The sequence below is a fragment of the Callithrix jacchus genome, chromosome 8, assembly GCF_049354715.1.
Source record: "Callithrix jacchus isolate 240 chromosome 8, calJac240_pri, whole genome shotgun sequence".
Classification (NCBI taxonomy): Eukaryota; Metazoa; Chordata; class Mammalia; order Primates; family Cebidae; genus Callithrix; species Callithrix jacchus.
In genome coordinates, this window is record NC_133509.1 from 50,935,913 (window position 1) to 50,956,745 (window position 20,833).

Below are 20,833 nucleotides of genomic sequence, written 5' to 3' on the forward strand. Positions count from 1 at the left end.
TAGCATGTTCTAATTTAAAAGCATTCAATGTAAACAATAGCTTTCAAGAAAATTATTGTAGTTATAATTGGTTAAGGCAATGCTAACCATTTTAATAGTTAAACCTCCCTATTTTAGTGGCTTAACATTGCAAAAGCTTTTTTCTTGTTCTCATAACAGTCTAATATGGGAGTTTCAAGTTGGATAGATCTCCTTGAAGAGATTAATCAGACGCTCCACTATCTTGAACATGTGATTCCCACTGTCTCTCTGAGAGTTGACTCCCTCCCAACTAACTGGAAGGGGAAAATAACTAACTGAAGGGTAATAAGTGGGGAAGCTTTTATAGATGAAGCCCAAACGTGGGCTTTGTCATTTTTGATCACATTCCATTGGCTTGAACTCAGTTTTACAGCCTCATCTAGCTGCAAAGGAGGCTGGGAAATGAAGTTTGGCTTTGTGTCCAGGAAGTAGAGGAAATGGGTAGGTGATCAGCAGGTAGTCTGTGTTACCATATTCCTTGTCTTTGAAAAATGCCCTTCAACTGTTTTACTCAAGTTGTCAGTTTCGTGAAAAGAAATAGTGTTTACAGCATGTGAATGGCAACTCTAAAAATAGAAGGGCCCATTTAATACACACTTTATGTTAAACATTTCCTCAGGTGTCCTAGGTCACCATCCCAGAGGTCCTAGTCAAGCTCCCTTATTCACTAGTGAGCTATAGGAGACAGTGAAACGTGCTCTCAGCTGGAGTCCTTAAAGTGTTAATGTACAAGGTCTGTGTGCAGAAGGCAAGCTGCCATAGATCTCACTGACTTTGGCAGGAACTCAAGGGTTATATTTTTCTCAGGGATGAAATATTCTTGGATAATTGTTCCAACATGTGAGACCCAAAAATGTTTTTTGTAGAAAAGATCTCAGGAAATAGAGACAGACAAAAATACCTACTAAGTTATCTAGTCCACCTCTTGGGAATCCAAGCAGATTTATATACTTCCAGATATTTCACAGGATAATCCAGCTGCATGTGGAGCAGTAGCTGTGGACCTCCCTGTCAGCCTGCCTTTATGGTGCATACTGCAACCCCATGCACATGCACAATCATCATCCCTCTTAAACACAGGCTGAATCGTCTTTATGGGTGTGCATAGACTGAACAGATGCCTATGTAATATGGCATGAGAGATGCTGGAAAAAAGACTCCATGTCCAAAAATATCTCCCCACCTAGTGTGTAACACTTTCCTAAGATGCTGCTGTAAATGAATAAATTAATATGAACCTCTCACCTTTGTGTGAATTAGGTTACCAGGTCCTTTTTCACTAGCATAATTTGCCAAGATCAGGATATTAATATGTTAAAGATAAAATTGGATATAGAAAAATAAGTATGTAATATAGGACCCCGATCAGGAAAAGGAAGCCTGGGAAGCAGCTCTGGGTACCTGTGCATGGGAACTAAGTGTGTAGGAAAGACATTTATGTTATTATAAGATGCTTATGTAGATAATCCAACTCTTTCACTTATCTTAAATGCAATTATGGCAATCAATTCTGCAAGATCAGTGATAAACTATACTTCATTCCACTTTAACATCAGAATAGATTCCTATAATCTATTCATGTATTCTATTTCAACTATATTTATAGGTCAGCCCTACAAATCTCCCTTGGGAGCCTCTTCCAGTTCCCCTATTACACAGATGAGAAACTGAGGTCTGAAGATATGAAGATTTCACAATGACACAGTCACAACTATAACTCAAGTTTCTAGATTTCTCATTTGTAGTTCTTTATAGTGTTTCATAGCATTTAGTACTTATTAAGTATTATACTCAGTGCTGAGTAATTTAGGTTATGCAAAGAAAAAAATAGAGTAATTGCTTGCTCTCAAACATCTTTCTATTGGGAGGGAGAAATTAGGCCTATACATAAAATAAGAAAAAATAATTAATGGTAAATATTTGTCCGATTCTTGATGTTTCCTTTTTGTGATAAAAATTTAAAAAAAAAGTCTTTACTCTGTCCTTGGGGAGGTAGAGTTTAGTTTGGAAAGAGTTACTGGGCATGTGTAGTTCTGTTCTGTTCTTGTGAGCACTCATAACTAAAAAGAGCTCAAGTTCTCCTCTGTACCTCCATGTCTTACTGCTTAAGATAAAGTAAATAAGTCTGTCTGATTTGGAGCATCAGTTACAAGGCACAATTTACTTTCATACTAAGCCAGGTCTTTGAATGTAGTCTTTCTTCTTTGTCTTATTCCTCAAATTCTTTAGTTCTATGCTAGGAGAGAAAAGTGCTGTTTATTGATAACCCCCTTGGACAATAAGCTCTAATGGTTTGGGACTCAAAATAAGGGTGAGTTCTTGTAGAATGTAGGCCTTAGGATATTGCTTTAAAAGCATAGAAGGGGAGAAGAAGAGGATGTCACAGATCTGGAAAACTATAATAAATCTTAAGACACTGGACTGTGCAGATAGGAGAATTTGAGGAACTGAAGTCTTAAGCCTTGCAATTAGATGTTTCAAACCAGAAGTTGCAAGTCAAAGGTCTTCAAAGTCCAGGCAGGTAAAAACACCAAGATGTACAGCAAGTAATTAAATGACAATAAAATAACAAAACGTAGATAAGGTTTTTCTTTAATTCTTGATGGTAATCAATGGGTCAATGAAATTTAAAAAAATATCACTCTGAGAATATTTAACTGATACAATCTAAACTATTCCTGACAAGTATACATCCAACCTATGCTTGAATACCCCAAGTGTCACTGCCTCTTGAGGTAAGCCATACCACCTCGGTACTGCTCTGATGATCAGAAACTCTTCTCTATGGAAGCCAAATCTGCTTCCTGAAAGCTCACACATGTCCTTGCTAATTTCATTCTTGAGGCCATTCAGAACTAAGCTAAATCCACTGAGATTTTAGAAATTTCAAGGCATTCCAACTTTAGGTGTCATCAATAAAAGTAAATAAGGTGTGTATAATAAGAGGGGATAGTTCCATGTTCTCCTGCACTGGTGTGAAAATACCTATAATATTGTATCCTATAAAATGTGGGGAACCACATTTTAAAATAAAACCAGATGGAATGGAACATGTTTTCAAAGGTGAACCACAATACAAGGATGATGAGGAAAATATAAAAGAAAGAAAGAAAGAAAAAAAATACATTTCAAGAGGACACTCAGAAGGAGATCATCAGAATCAGTGTTCTTGTCTACTTCTGAGTGCCCTCATAGGGCTTTCTTTTAAGATTCTCTTGCCATGCTTGTAGTTCAGATTTGAAAAAAATGTAATGTTCCATTCTGTGTGGATTCCTTTTAAAATGTGGTCCTCAACATATTATAGGATATAATATTACATGTACTTCCAAACTAGTGCAGAAGAACACAGAATTAACACATCCCATGTGCTACATACCTTATTTGCTCCTATTTGTGCCACTTACAATTATATTACTTCAAAGTGGTTACTTTGAACTAAACCCTCCAGATCACCTTTATTTATGTGGCCAGTAAGCCACATAGCTCACCCTATGTTTGAATCATTGAACACAAGATACTTTTTATGTTCAATTTCACCTAATTAGGGCTGGCCACTTACTCCAATTAACAAAATGCAACAAACCTTTGAGTTAAGATGCACGCATTGGGTGCACCTCCTCCTTCTGGGTGCTAAGAATTTAGAGAGAAAGTTTCCTGCCATCGGACGGCTCACACAAACATCAAGGACACTGAGAAAGAAAGAAACCACAAAAGGATTAACACTCTCATGGAATGCTTATGAAAAATTACCTTTGGAACAAAGAGGAGGACACATTTTTACACTAGTTAGAGGATCAAGGGCATTGAGGAAAACTACCGAGAGAATATGTCATTCAAGCTAGTCCTTGAAAGATGGGTACTAATTTTTTGGAATCAAGAAGACATGGAGGAGGAGGTTATTTCCAGATGATGGAGCCCCTTGAGGAAAGTTTTAAGCTGTGAAAAGGCAGGACACATAAAAAAAATTGTTGGACAGCACAGAGCACATGGAACACAATGACAAGAAACAGCGACTGCTGCTCCAGACTGAGAGACACAGACTCCAGGCTGAAGGCAATGGAGAACCATCGAGACGTTACAAAGCAAGGAAATGGGAAGTCTGTGTTTTGCAGTTCCTAATTCTATCGAGCAAATTATTTATTATTCTGTTCAGACTTGTATCTAACTTCTATTTGATAGTGACACGTACATTTTGTCTAAGCTGTTGATTGAAATGTTGAAGAGGACAACTCAGCCAGCTCCCTCATGTTTGTATCAGTCCACTCATCTGGTGACAATGGAGAGGATAAGATGAAGTAAGGAGCCTAAAGAAAAATGGGCCATGCTCTGCACATGAAAGCGTGTTAGAACCTAATGACAATTTAGTTAGGCAGATTGATGTAAAGGCAGAATTAAGGATCATTTCAAGGTCTTTAGCCTGAGTCAAAGCAGAAAATATAGTTCCAGAAACGAAGTGTGATTTTTTTAAAAAAGGAAAGATATGAGTGGAAATGTACTGATTCTAGCTTGGGGGCTATTGAATATCAGGAGTTGGCAGGACCATAAGTTATAAAGGTCTCAAAGCCTACTGTAAATTCCAGATGAAAGTTTGGGTGAGAGATCAGAACTGAAAATGGAGATTTGGAAATCATCCACTTGGACGTGTGTCTGAAACCCTAAGAGCGGACAAGGATTTGGAAGTGATGAAAGATGAAGTTAAAAATAATTAACTCAACATGATTTGTTTTGCTTACATCCTTCATACTACTGGATGGTAGGTAGAGAATGCAAAAATATTACTTTTTAAATTTTTCTTATCTATCTTAATGATCAATAAATATTTAAGAATAATACTAGAGGAATTGAGGAGAATTTGAAACATTCAGGGATTATCACCCATAGGCTAATTCTTCTATGCATAATGGGGAGTCAAATAAACATAACTGAATCCAGATTATACTGTATGCTCTGAGTTTAAAATGATGTCTGTTATAGTTTGGTTTGTTTGACCCTCCAAATCTCATGTTGAAACTGGATCCCCAGTGTTGGAGGTGAAAGCGTTTTGGTCGTGGGAGCAGATCTCTCAGAATAGATTAATGCCCTCTCTGGAGGAGGGGAGGTTGGTAAGTTCTATTAGTTTCCACAAGAGTTTGTCCTAGAGCTGATTGTTAAAAAGACACTGGCACCTCCCCTCTCTCTCTTGCTTCTTCTCTTGCCATATGATCTGTGCAGTTGCGTGCTCCACTTCACTTTCCACCATGAGTGGAAGCTGCCTGAAGCCCTCAACTTACACAGATGCTAGTGCCATGCTTCTTAGACAGTCTGCAAAACTATGAGCCAAATAAATCTCTTTCTTTATAAATTACCTAACCTCAGGCATTCTTTTACAACAACACTCAATAAACTAACACAATGTCCATCAACAAAATGAATCACCTTCCTTCCCTTAAATGGTTTACCATTACAGATTTTTTAAAAATGGTGCCGATAAAAACACAACCAGAAAAAAAAAAAACTTATGCCAGTGATGCTATTTGTATTTAACAAATTATGCTTTAACATTTACTCTTGAGCCACAGAAACACTAAGGTTCAATTTATTATTTTGCCATTGACTTTTATTAGTGTCTCTTGAACCCAGCTTTAACTTTTGTGGGAGTGTGTTTACACACAAACACATGGTATACTTTGTTTTGTTTTGCAAACAATTCCTCTTCACCAAAAAAAAAAAAAAAACTTATTTCAAAAATTTGTTTATAGTGAAAATAACTACCTAAAGCTCAATTTCTTCACTTCTTACAACTCTCAATTAGAAAATGCATCTCTAAGTCACTGTGAAGTACTAGGAGAAGCTGGATTTGGACATTGGTTTCTATCAATTTTTTTCTTTTTCTTTTTTTTTTTTTGGAAGGGAGGAAGGCAGGAACGGAGGAAAGCAGGAAGGGAGAAAGGAAGGAAGGGAGGAAGGGAGGGAGGGAGGGAGAGCAGGGAAGGAAATCGAGCAATGAGAGAGACATTGCCGACCTGGATCTAGAGGTCTACAAGTTGATTTCTTTTTTTTCTTTTTCTGAGAGAAGGAAAGAAAAAAAAGGAGTGAAGGAGAGGAAGAAAGAGGAAGAAAAAGAGGGAGAGAGAAGAGAAATGTTGCTTTATTCTAAAAAAAATGGATATTAATAATGGCCAATCAATGTTTCATTTAAACCTATGAGTAGGTGTGATGTGGTATTGACAAGAATGTATATTTTGTATATTTAAAGTGGAGAGCTCTATAAATATTTATTAAGTTTACTTGTTCCGGATCTGAGTTCGAGTCCTTGACATCCTTATTAATTTTCTGTCTCGTTGAGTCTAAGTCTCTTTATAGGTCTTATGTATCTGGGTGTTAGGATCATTAGCTCTTCTTGTTGCATTGATCCTTTTACCACTATATCTTTGTTGCTTTAAGATCTATTTTATCAGATATGAGAATTGCAACTCCTGCTTTTTATTTATTCATTTATTTTTGCTCTCCATTTGGTTGGTAAATCTTTCTCCATCCCTTTGTAATTTTTTTCTACAATTAAAATTGTGGTACAAAATCATTTTTCAATTTAATATTTATTTGCTCCCCGCATCCTCTGACATGTGCATAGACATATACGGTCCCACTGCATTTGAGATTATTAATTTGATGGGGGAGGGCTCCCATTACTATTATTCTTCTTTAGCAGAAGTCAACTCTCCTTGGAATCTCCTTCAAAGTACCTTGACCAGGGATGAAATTTATGAATTTTGAAAATATTGTCAGTCAGCATTGAATGCATTTACCCATTTAAAATGAGTTTTGTTTCAACGCACTTTGCTGTCATCCATGGTAATTGGAAAGTCAGTTTGAGGTATCTTCTAATGTGCTTTTTAAAATTGACCAAGGCTGCAGAAGCAGCTTCTTAAACCAAATATAATTAATTTCTATCTGTCCAACCTGATCACTGTAGGCTGACAGTCCCTCCATATTCCTTATTTTAATGTATGGGATTTTTTTTTCCAATAGAGTACACTGTCCTTTCATCTCCCTCTGTCCTACTGTAAATTGGCACTTTCTGTCTTCTACGAAGCTCATTACCATCCAATGATTTTACTCCACTTCATAGTAAAAGACACTAAACTGTGGCATCCGCAGGAAAACACACCCACCTAACTATATAGCACATTTCCTTTTCTTTTCCCAAATCTTCCTCCATGTGATCTTTATGGTTTCGATAGCTCTCAAGTGTCAACAGAGACCTGAAACTTTTCAACCGTTGGCTGCCTACCTCATTCACCCTCCATTCCTCCCAGGCAGCAGCCTAAGTAGAATGGAATGTCAAAACACCTGATTGGCTCAGAGAGGGAGCATCCATTCTCCAGGAATGCCCTGTAGATACCAATTGAAACAGCATCATCCATAAAAGTAATCCATAGACCCATTTGCTTTTCATTTTTGGCTTATGATAGCAATAATGACTATAACACAGGGCCAGGAATTGATGACCAGCTGGGGTTAATGGCTCTTGGCTGCACTGTGGGCTATCAACTCCCCCAGCTGGTCATTAATCCCCAGGAAATGCTCCATACCTTGATCGTTATTACTTAATTAATGCCTCTTTCACTTTCGGCCTAAGTGGTCAGAGCACAGTAACCCTAACAGCAGCTTGCATTTGGAACTGTGTATTTCCATTCACATACTGGAATTCCCCATGGCTGCATACATATTTTAAATTTTTCCTAGAATAGTTGAGTATGTTTGCCTCGGGCTTCTTTTTCCTTATAAAAGCAGGAGCTGGGGTGGTAGTTGAGAGGGTTTATTTTTCAAATGACAATTTGCTACTTGCATATCAGAGCTACAAGGTCAAAAGGAAACTTGAATATGCTCATCTTGCCTTTTGTTTTTAGGTTGTCTGAATTGCCTTTTCTTCCAGAGATCTAAATGCAGAAATAAACAGGAAAAGTGAAGGGGAGCACCCCTTCTGCTGTTACTTAGAACAGACTTCACAGTCCTTGAAATGGCATAATAACAGAATTTATTTGGCTGTTGTAAAACTTCAAGTGCTTTCATAACTAGTTAAATAACACCCAGGATAAATATTCTCATAGTATTAGCATTAGCATCATATCTTCAGAGATTGCTATAAAAGACAATCGAATAAGTTACCAGGCTGTCAAAGGAGATAGAGTCTGTGCAGTGTAGTGGCGACTGGCATATGTGAGTAAAGGAAAATATGGGAAGTTTTGTCTTAACACACAATTACTGCAAGGAACAAGCCAGATGCTGCTTTGGGTCAGCTGGGTTTATACACAAAGAACTGTCTGTTTATGAGCCAGATATCAACCCCAAGTGATCTTAACTTCTTCTGTCTCAAGGAAATGTCTACATTTATTCTCACCAGAAGCATAAAAGAAATGCAATCCTCTTCGTATTCTGAGAGAAACTGATGTTATCTGGAGAAATATGTTTCTAAGAGATTAGCAGTGATTCACGACCATCAGAGGCTCAAGCGTGTAGAACAACTTAGAGGAGATCATTTCGGAAGATCCAAACTGTAATGCTTTATCTTAAAGTTTACTTTCAGAATCACACATCTCCAGGATGGATGTTATAAGTAGAAATGGACTCTCACCAATGGAATCATTGAATCTCAGGGCTGGACAAAGCAGTTTGCAGCAGTCATTTAGCTCCCTGACTTAACTTCATACAGGATTAAGCAGGAACTAACCCCAGTAGATAAAAATCTATCCTGAATATAGTTGTATGACCACTTCCCTAAATGAATCTTACAGATAAACAGTTGTTACTGATGGATAATTTTTCCTTGTAGACAAGTTTGAGCTCATTGCCTCTTCTGTTTCCGGAGCAAATGGAAATTCCTTGCCTAGCCTAGATTTTTATAAAATTGCCTTCTCCTCTAGACCTCTAAAGAAACAAAGTACTAACTTCTTTATCATTTCTTCTGAAGTCTTTTATAAATTAGAGATTCAAGGAAAGTTGCCTATGTGTAGGTTTGTTACATGAGTATAATGCATAATGCTGGGGCTTGAGCTTCTAGAGAACCCAACACCCACTTAGTCAACATAGAACTCAATAGGGATTTTCCCTCCCTCTTACCCTCCCTGCTTTTGGAGACCCCACTGTCTGTTGTCTCCATCTTTATGTCCATGTATATTCAGTGTTCGGCATCCACTTATAAGTAGGAATGTGCAGTATTTGATTTTCTGTTTGAGTTATTTCACTTAGGATAACGGCCTCCAGCTGTCTCAATGTAGCTGCTAATGACATAATTTCATTCCTTTCATTGACATTTAGTTCCATGGTGTAAGTAGATATACACACATTACATTCTCTTTACCTAACCCACTGTTGATGAACCCAGGCAGATTCCATGACTGTGCTACTGTGAATAGTGCTGTGATAAACATGTGAGTATATAAGTGCAGGTGTCTTTTTGATAAAATAATTTATTTTCCTTTGGGTAGATAGATACCCAGTAGTTAAATTCCTGGTCTGAATGGCAGTTCTATTTTTAATTCATTGAGGAATTTCCATACAGTTTTCCTGAAGTCTTATTTTCCTACAATTTGTCATTTTTGTGTCACTAGTTTCTTTCAATTCCCTAAGATCAACTTTTGGTTGTGTGTTTGCAGATTATGTGTAGGTCAAGTGTTAGGATCCGAATAATGCAAGGTATTAATTGAGGATTGCCACATGGCCCATGGTGTCTATACTGAATCACAAAATATAACAGTCTAGGTCCTTCTCTGTTGATAACCTGTCAAATACTTGAATGGCTCCAAGATGGGTGCCCTGTGTCATTTTTCCAGTCTCTCTATTCTTCAAGCACAGAGTGTATTTACTTTAACTGCACTTTGCACCACACATGGAGCATACAGAGATTCAAACAAAAAAGACAGAGTCCATGCCAAGAAGAAATTCACTAATTAGTACAGAAGACACACAGATAAACAGACATAGTTCAGGTCAACAGAGCTGTTGCTCTAATAGAAAGTTCAAGAGATCATAGAAAGACATTGGAGGGGCACCTAGCTCAACTGGGAGATTTAGAAACCATTCCCCAAAGAGGTAATATCATAACTCAACTGTAAAGAAAGAAAGAGAGTTCATGAAAAGGGAAAAGAAGGGTGTTCCAGGCAGAAGCAGCAGCATTTATAAGGGCACAGAAACATAAAAATAGGTACTGCTGGAAAGTGGTCCACAGACATTTCCATTGCTTCTATGTTCTCTTCTACTCACTTAAAAAACTTTTAAGTTATGTCTTGCTGAGCCTCACCAACTCTGATCCTTTTCCTTTCTCTGGATACTATTTTACATCTGTCTCACTATGCATCCTCCCACTTCTGCAGCTGTTTCTTGGGCAGGTCTGGTTTCTAGGGCCACCTCTGTCCCTGTCTGATCAGCATGATAAACTCTACACTTCTGGCCAGGCGCGGTGGCTCACACCTGTAATCCCAGCACTTTGGGAGGCCGAGGCGGGTGGATCACAAGGTCAAGAGATCGAGACCATCCTGGTCAACATGGTGAAACCCCATCTCTACTAAAAATACAAAAAATTAGCTGGGCACAGTGGCGCGTGCCTGTAATCCCAGCTACTCAGGAGGCTGAGGCGGGAGAATTGCCTGAACCCAGGAGGCGGAGGTTGCGGTGAGCTGAGATCACGCCATTGCACTCCAGCCTGGGTAACAAGACCGAAACTCCGTCTCAAACAAACAAACAAACAAACAAACAAACAAACAAACAACCTCTACGCTTCTGTTCAGAAACCTCTTCTCCCTAACCTGGGACATGTTAGGTGATGTTAGTCCAACAGTTACACATCCCACATTTGCAGCTTATTGTAAGCTATTTTGTATTGCTGATTTGAGGTCAAATTATTATGTCCCACACAAAGAATACTTTTTAAAAACATATAATAAACTTTTTCTTAGGATAATTTTGGAACTACAGAAAAAAACAAGCATGTTACTTAATACCCAAATTACTATAGAACTTTGTCACAACTAATAAGAATAGTAATACATTATTAATAACTAAATTCTATTCTTCATTTAGACAGCCTTGCTTTTTCCAAATGTCCTTTTATGGCTTAAGAATCCCATCCAGGAGCCATCTGACATTTAGTTATAAAGTCTTCTTAGGCTCCTCTAGATTGTGACAGTTTCTCTAGCTTCTCTTGTGTTTTGATAACCTTGGCATTTTGAGGGGTGCAGGTCAAACATTCTGTACAATGTCCCTTAATTTAGGTTTGTCTGATGTTTTTCGCACAGCTAGACAAGGGTTTGGGAAGATTTGGGGAGGAAGAGCACAGAGGTAAATCACTATTTTCATCACCTGATATCAAGGCCATAGGCTATGAATGTGATCACTGATGACTTATCAACATGACTTACCACAGTTGATCACCTGACTGAGGGTAGTATGTCTCAGTCTTCTCTGCTGTATAGTTACTGTCCTATACCATAAAAACAATATGCATATGCCAATATAAATCTTCCTTTCTTTTTTAAGTTTTTCCCTAGTCCCATAAGTAATAATGTTTTATATTTTAAAGACTTAAAAAATAGATGGACAGAGTAAATATATTTACTCAAGAAACATAAAAATGCATACTGTATTCAGTTGTGAGATGCTTTTCCATACTGTACTCTTTAGAACAGAGCCCCTATGAGCAGCCCACACTTAGAGTGGGGAGTTTACATTCTACATTCTTAAGGAAGGAATATATACATAAATTAGTTGAAATTCTTCAAATACTTTTTTTAGTGTACAAAATTCATTTAGTAATAATACTGTAATGTATAAAATATGTGACTGTATGTATTTCTGAGAAAATGATAGAGATAGATACAGATATAAGTGTAGATATATAAAAGTCTGTGTTATGAATATAGAAGGACATGTAAGAAACTAGGAACAACAGTTGTGGTTGCCTTTGGGAAGAAGAACTAAGGGTAGGAGTCATCTCATGTACAACTCAACACAGTATGCAATTTTATATTTCTTGAATTATTTACTCTGTCCATCTATTTTTAAGACTCTTAAATGTAAAGCATTATTATTTATGAAACTAAGTAAAACCAATGAAGAAGAGAGAGGAATGGTCATGTTAGCTTATGAATATAGCTTTTATCATATAGGATAATGCAAGATCTCCATGACCACTCTTGGCACCTCAAAATAGATCTCAGAGTGTTTCAGAGTATACAAGGGAAACATCAATGTTAGTGGCTAGTTTTGATAATAAATAATATATGCCAGAGTTGTATGACTGTGTTTGGTGGTAGCAGCAATTGGGCAAGATAATCAATAGTCTGATTAAACAAAGAAAGCCCAAGAGTCTTCTAAACCTAAAAAGTTGATTTGCTATTTTAGTACATGTCATTGAATATACAAAATACCCTAGTCATCAGATTTACTAGGAGAACTACCCTCCATGCAGGCTTCAACAAAGATTAATATTGCCATTGATAAGGAGAAATGCCTATGGTAGGTTATTCTCTTGAAAGGCACTTTTCTCTATATTGTATAACCAGTGTTTCTCAAGGGATAAATAATTTGAATTGTGTCTCATGGATGTATTACAGATTTAGTGTTTGTTTACTTTGCTTTTGTATTGAAGTAAGCTTTCACTATTCCACATAAGAAATAACTTAACTACTCTATATATGACACAAAGGTTATGTTGCTCAATAGTTCATTAAAGAGAATAAGCTAAAGCACTTAAATTGTTTTTTTTTAAAAAATACCTTCTAAATTTGGGAGCAAAATATTGTGGCAAGAGTGAATACAGATATAATAATAAAATACATCTAAAGAAGGCTAAGTAAAAAGATCCAAATGAAATAAAAGCAAGAAAAGTAGGGTACTTTAAAAATAAACATCAAAATGGACTATTTCCGTCTGGTTAGAAGGAAGAAATAGACATTGGGAAGTAAACAGAGGTGTTAGCTCCTTCAGAGCAGGGACTTCTTCAGATTTTACATGCCTTTCAACACAGAGTTTTGCATAGATTAAGCACTGATTTAATATTAATTTTGATTTTTTTATTTTGGTGCATAGTCAAAGAGAAAAAGAAGAAATAAAGCTGACCAAAGAAAGTGGGTCAGAGAAACGAACAAACATATTTTTAGAAAACTGGCCCACTGAGAGCACTTTTTAGACCTTTCAGTTGTGTCAGGAAGTCATAGCTTCTCCTTAGCTTGATGCATATGATCCTAAACATCTTTTTAGAATTATATCCACCACATTTATTTGTACAAAGCCCACAGTATACAAAATTGCATGCCAAGTTTCAACTAATATCACATTAACTCTCTGCTTTCTCTGCCATAACATAGTGTAATAAATGGAGAGTTTCTAACTGGAAGCAGATTATAACTTAGTCCTTATACCAGCCCACTATAAAATTTTATCAGTGCTGCTCCAGTAGGGATGAATACAAAAGTAATATTGTCTTCTTCTAATATGTTATTTCAGGTCAGTGTTCAAGTTACAAATTGAAGCAAAAAGTCTGTTAAGATAAAACCCTTACTCTACAAATTTACCAATAACTGCAACAAATTTAAAATTTATATCATGATGAAGTTTAACAAATTAGACACTTGAGTAAATGTATTATATATCCCTGAAACCTAAAGTGGATAACACATATGGAGAAAAAATGACTTATTTGATTAAAAAGATTATGTCATTTAATTTCTAATCAACGTGTTGGTTACTAAGATGTATAGTGACTGGTATATAAAGAATCTCAGTCATATTAGAAGATACAAAATAAGTATTTTTATTGCAATTATACTATCAAATGGTCATATGAACCTTGGTCTAAAAAGAGAATGTATTCTATCTAGTGTTTCACTATTTCTAGGAGATAAGGCTATGTCATTAGGAACTACATATTGATTTTAATTAGAACAGGCACTACACCATTAATATGAGTTGTGATGCCACTAAGGCAGTTGTCAAGGGGGGATTAATTAATTAATTGTAAATTAATTAATTGAAAATGAATCAAATCAACCTAGGAAAATGAATATAGAACTGGGAAGGAGGAGATTAAACTCACAAAACAGATTGAAAACCCAAGGCAATCTAAATTGTTAATCAAGATGGGAGAAAATTAAGCAACTCATTAAAAGAGAGGACGTGTTGTTTTTCAGAAAGCAAGGTAATAACAATAAAAGCAATGAATTAAATTCAAACATTTTCCTTAAAATAGTATATAAAATTCCAAAAAATGCTAAGATTTTGCCAGTTTATGCTGCAGACTTGGAAAAATGATTTGTAACATTTAACACTCTTAACACTCATCACAAATGAGTCACTTTATTTTTTGTTGATGGCTAAAGAGGAAATGCTCTCAAATGCTTGAAAGGAAATGAATATATTAAATTGAAGTAAAGTTCTATTATACAGAGACAATTGTGCCCTGCTTTTTTTATGGGTTTGTCTCTAGTTACTGGATTTCATTGTTTATGGAACTCAATGCTTCCAAAACTGAGCAAAATGGATAGTTGACTAACAAGAAAAGGTTATGTTTGGAAAAAAATTAAACTTTTCAAATTTAACTATGAAAAATATAGATATAGATGGGAAAATCTGATAAAAGCATATATCTGTGCTATGGAGTGATATTTTAATCTAAATTATCTTTAATATTTCTATGTCTATAAAAAAGGGAAATATCATTAGGAGGCTTCCTCATGGCCAATAAAGAAAAGATGATGTGTCAATTATAATCTATTAGAATTAGGATAAAATATCACAAAGTGAAAATTAAAGCCATATGTGTATGAGACTCTGATTTCTGACAAATACATGTTCCAGGTAGTCCTCACTTTTCACAGTGCTTTTCAGAGGCATGGCATTGAAAATGAATGCTAAAAAGAAAAATCCTGTTTACCCTGGCCAATTCTTGCCTGTAAACAGGCTGTTGCCTCTCCTAAAATGTAAGTTGAAAACCAATTGTAATAAGCAGTGCTACACTTTATCAGATGTTTGTTAGAGAATTAATTAAGCGTGCCAAAATTTCAGGTGGTGAGAAGAGGGTATGTGTGTATGTGAACTTCACGCATTTAGGAACTATGTTGTCAAATGAGTATGCTGCTTTACAGCATGGACTTCTCTGACTCCACCTTTAAGGCAGACTATAATATGGCCCTGCCTAGAAAGAGTAACTGTATGCACTCACACTAAGTTACTTGCAATCTGTCCTATAACAGTTCACACTGAGCCTGTACTAACTGCAAAAACAACAACAACAAAACCTATAAATTCTTGCATATGAATTAAGTTCTTTAAGTTAACAACTACTTACTGTGCATATAATATGACTTGTGCACTATTCTGGGAGTCTGGGATGTTGATAAACAAAACAGATAAATATTTCTGACCTTGTGGAATTTATATGCTAGTTGGCTGACACAGAAAACAAAAAATAAAGTAAAAATAATAAGTAATGCTTCATATTAGAAATAAGTTATATGGGGAAAAAAACGAAAGTAAATCAGGCTATGAGGATTAGGAAAGGGGTACAAATTTTAAATAGGGCAATCTGGGTAGGCCTCATGGAGAATGTCACATTTAGGATGTTCTTATTCAACAGAGAAGAGATAGAGAAAACCCCAAAAACAGATACCTGACTTGCATATTCAAGGACCAGCAAAGAGGCTGAGGAAATGAAGAGCCAGGATACTGGAGCCTTGTAGATCATTGTCAAGATGGACTTTTCCTTGAGTGAAATAGAGAATGATTAAATGTTTTTAGTAGAAAATTGATGTGATTATGTTATCATGTGATGTTACATAAGTCTCAAAACGATCACCATGGTTACTCTACTGATCATGAGGGGAAAGGGTAGAAGCAGAAAGACCAGTTACAAGGGTACTGTGATAATCCAAAAGAAAAATGGTGGATTCTCAAGCCTGGGTAGCAGCAAAGGAAATAAGAATTGGTCCAGTGATCCAATTCTAGTTATATTTAGATAGTAGAGCCAACAAGATTTGCTAACGTAGTCAATAATGGATGTGAAAGAGGGAGGAAGAGAGAGAGACAAGTCAAGGATGATACCAAGGGTCTTGGCCTCAGTACTTAGAGGATGGTATTGCCTTCAACTGATGCAGAAAGCCAAGAGCAAGTTTAGGAGGAAAGATATGCTATTCAGATATAGACACCTAGAGTTTGAGAGGCCTAATGGACATCCAAGTCAAAATAAAGGGTGGACTCTTGATTTTATGAACATGGAGGTTAGAAAAGAGATCTGAGCTACATATAGAAATTTAGGGTATGGACATAAAATTATTTTTGATGCCATAACACTGGATGAGATCACCAAGTCAGGGAGCATTGAAAGAGAGTGAAGAGGACCAAGGTCTAAGCACTGGGACACACCAACATTCTCTACCCCTTGGGGAAAAGAGAAAGAATCAATAAAAGAGACGGAAGGATTGACCAGTAAGGTAGGAAGACACCTTAGAGAAGGTGGGGTCCTGAAAGCCAAGTGAAGAAAGAATCTCAAGAAAAGCTGGGCACAGTGGCTCATGCCTGTAATCTGGCACTTGGGGAGCTGAGGCAGGAGAATCGCTTGAGCCCATGCATCCAAGACCAGCCTGGACAATATGGTGAAACCCTGTCTCTACCAAAAACAAAAACAAAAATTAGCCAGACATGGTGGCACATGCCTATAGTTCCAGCTACTTGTAAGACTGAGATGTGAGGATCATCTGAGCCTGGGGAGGTAGAGGCTGCAATGAGCTATGATTGCCTGGGAGACAGAGTGAGCTCATGCATCAAAACAAAACAAAAAAAAAACCTCAAGATGTTATCAACTATGTTGACATGTTGCTGGAGGTTAATGGAACAGATTTATAGAAGGCAGAACCCTCTCATTAGCATCTTGGGCAGTAATTAACTAAAGATCCTTGCTAGACATAGTTTCATACGATCCTAATCTCTAGAGTTAGATAGGGACTCAAATTCCAACATCACCAGTCATCATTCTTCAGCTAGTTACTTCATTATATCTGAGCCTGGTTTCCTAGATGTCAACCTCACAGATCTGTGAAAATTCAGTGAAATGATTTATGTAGAATCACCTATGAAATGCTTGTGAAGGAACAGGTACTTATGATTTTAAATACAGTATGTACTACAAATAATATAAATATTAAATGCAAATAATTTCATAATGATTATATATTAATTAAATATATAATCATATTATTCACCATATTATATATGACTTCTATCATATTACTCAAAATTCATTTACTCATTTATTCTATTTCTTTCAGTTATGTGTCAAATATTCTTTAGCCTTTACTGTTTGCCAGCTACTAGTACCTAAGGAAACAAAGATAGATGAAACATAGAACTCATCATCCCTACAATTTAAAGTACACCAGACTCTGCAATAAATATTCTACAGAGTTTATTTCTCTACTTCCTATGGGGAATTTCAGCAGTGGCTCAATCCCCTACCAAGTAGGTGACCTTAAATAAGTTACACAAACGCTAATCTTCAGAAAAATGAGACATACTTTCTCTGTTTGCAAGGTGGTAGTGAAGATTAGCAAAGACGTATTAAATCTTCTAGCATCTGTTACTAAGTAGGCATTCACAGAAGTATACATCTTATTATTAGTGCTATGAATTATCTGCCTTCTTTCAAAGAGACTACAGACTACATAGAAGTGAATCATTCATGGTTTTTACTTTTATTGGTAGTTGACAAGTCTTTACGACAATATAACTGATATTTTGTCAAACAATACTTAATTTGTTTATAATTACTTATATCCTGTCTCTTCACAAAGGATTTGAGACAGCTTAAATGGAGATTATATAAAGTGGTAGTAATAAAAATAGAAAATCAAGAACACATATATGCAGAGCATGTATCATAACCTATTTAATTTTCTATTCCATCATTTCATATTTAATTCAGAGTGCCCTGGCAGCCAAAACTAAAGGGAAATATAATCAGTAAAAAATAATTCTCATTATCAATAAAGAAGATTCTGATTGCTCATCAAAAGCAAACTTTGCTTATCATTGAACTCTAAAAGATGTATCTTAGTGGAGACTTCATAGAATATAGAGAGAGTAATACAGACTGCAGTTTTTTTTTTTTTTTTTTTTTTTTTTTTTGAAACAGAGTTTCACTCTTGGCTGGAGAGCAATGGCACAGTCTCAGTTCACCACAATCTCCGCCTCCTGGATTCAACTGATTCGCCCACCTCAGCCTCCTTAGCAGCTGGGATTACAGGCAGGCACCACCACGCCCAGCTAATTTTTTTGTATTTTTAGTAGAGACAGGATTTCTCCCTGTCGGTCAGGCTGGTCTCCAACTCCTAACTACAGGTGATCCTCCCACCTCAGCCTCCCAAATTTCTGGGATTATAGGTGTAAGCCACCGCGCCTGGCTCACCTCAATATTTTTGCAACAAATTTAGATATGAATTTCATACAAATGCTTTCTTGTATGACCTTTCATGTGAAAATGGAATCCTAATGTATAGAATAATTGAACAATGATAATTCTATAGTAAACATAACTAACACAAATAGGTAATAATAATGTTGCTTGAAAATCCAAAATACCAATTTTTGTGTGCACTATGATATCTTTTATCCTTATTTATTTATACACTATATATGTACCTATATATACATATATGGTACTGTGTTTATATCATTTTAGAATTCTAGAGCAATGAATGGGCTTTAAATCATCTATAGTAAGTATTGCTTCTCTTCTGAGATTTTTAATGGGAGCTGAATGGCAGACAAAGTCTAAGAAATAGTGTTCTGTACTATCAGATGAGAACAAAGGAATATTTTTCAGAAACCAAACTAATGAGGTAAGGGTGACATTCTATTAGAAAATATGTGACCTTTCCAGGATTTTCACTTAGATGAACATCCAGGTAGGTACTCTCACCAAGATGGCCTGCAGACCCAGAATTTTTCTCAGAGACAATTTTTAAAATATTTACATAGCACTTTATTATTTTTATGTGTATAGATTTAGGGGATACAAGTGCAGATTTTCTACATGCATATTTTGCACAGTAGAGAAGTCTGGGCTTTTAATGTTCACCTAAATAGTGAACATTATGCCCAGTAGTCAATTTTTCAACCCTCACTTCCCATCCTACCCTCCCTGCCACCTTTTGTACTCTTTAGGAGGAATTTTTGGTCAATGATCACATAAACAAATGCTCCTTTGAAGTCCTAATGACAAATCCATTGGAAACGTGTCTTCAAGAGTATAACACTAGAATTTTCTTAACATAAACCCAAATACAGCCAGGCGCTGTGGCTCATGCCTATAATCCCAGCACTTTTGGGACCCAGGCGGGTGGATCACGAGGTCAAGGGATCGAGACCATCCTGGTCAACATGGTGAAACCCCATCTAAAAATACAAAAATTAGCTGGGCATGGTGGCACGCACCTGTAGTCCCAGCTACTCGGGAGGCTGAGGCAGGAGAATTGCTTGAACCCAGGAGGCAGAGGTTGCAGTGAGCCGAGATCGCACCATTGCACTCCAGCCTGGGTAACAAGAGTTGAAACTCCGTCTCAAAAAAAAAAAAAAAAAAAAACCCAAATACTCACAAAGATCGCCAGGGCCTGGTTCACATGTGAAAGACAACATCCAAATCTTGCTGTTTTCAATTTTCATATTAATTTCTAAAGTTCTAGCTTGCAAAGATATTTCTTTTCTGTTGTCTTTTGTATTTATTGTTATTTCTGCTGTTATTAATTCTTCCTCCATTTTAAAAGTTACTGGCCAATCCTGATTTTCCTTTAAAGATACTCTTGATGTTATTGGGGAACTGTCAGAAGTAATGAAGAAAAATCCTAATGTCCTGTCCAACTGAAGTCCATCTTTTGAGATGAAAAACACTCATAATGAAAATGAGTTGACAGCTTACTTGATGATATTTACAGCTGGATATGACGTCAATCGGAAGGATAGTACAGATCAATTTTAATGGCAAGCAGCTAAGCACACTTATTGATCTGGCAGCTTGCTACTCTACAAATGGCAAAGACCATTAATATGCTAGCACCCGGGACAAGGAAGAAGCATAAAACAAGTGACTTCCAGCCTTAAAGAAGATAATTTAAGAGTGCTGATTTGAGGATCACAAGGGAAAGTGTGAATTCATGATTTAACCTCCATTCACTACCTCTCAACTAAAAATTGATCGCCATCCTAGGAGTCATATTTCATTTGAGATAAATTTAATATATTTCCTAATTTCCTCTTTAAGTCCTTTGTTTTAAGGGATGCCATTTTCTATCCAGCTAATCATTTTCTTTTTCTTCTGGAAGAACAGAATCACTTATGCTAGAGAAGTGACCATGTAGATGAAACATGAATCAAAATATGTAAGAATATCATGTAACTCCCTTGTCTGCTTCTATATTTCCTTTCTACCCTATAAGGACAATAACATTAGTCCCTCCCTGGAATATAAAAATGGATAAGATCATGTCTATTACATGCTGCTAGAAGACATTTATTTTAGGAACCAGTAAAAGCTGTCAGTAGTACCCACATAGTAGTCAATATTACAAATATATATCACTTGAATGTGGCCGCTGCTATTGAAACTAAACTTTTCCTAGTCTGGAGGAGATGTGAATACCCTATGGCTCACCAAATACACTTTTCATTCAGACATCTTGCATTGTATTTTAATATACCTAATGGATGTCACCAAATAGATGTTAGGTGGGCTGCCTGTAATAATGAACTTCCTAACCTCTAGAGATGCAGTACATCTGCTCAGATCAAA

General features: G+C 36.4%; 1 long non-coding RNA gene across 4 annotated transcripts in view; it reads right to left on the reverse strand.

Annotated features, from left to right (window-relative positions):
* The window catches only part of LOC103795651 (uncharacterized), a 656,956-nt gene that overhangs the window by 351,462 nt on the left and 284,661 nt on the right, over positions 1-20,833 (reverse strand). For 3 of the 4 annotated variants that reach the window (XR_623249.6, XR_013521686.1, XR_013521687.1), the window contains one exon: positions 3,605-3,710. The exons of the other annotated variant lie outside the window; for it this stretch is intronic. This is a non-coding gene — a long non-coding RNA (uncharacterized LOC103795651). The remainder of the gene's footprint in view (positions 1-3,604; positions 3,711-20,833) is intronic. 4 annotated transcript variants of the gene reach the window in all.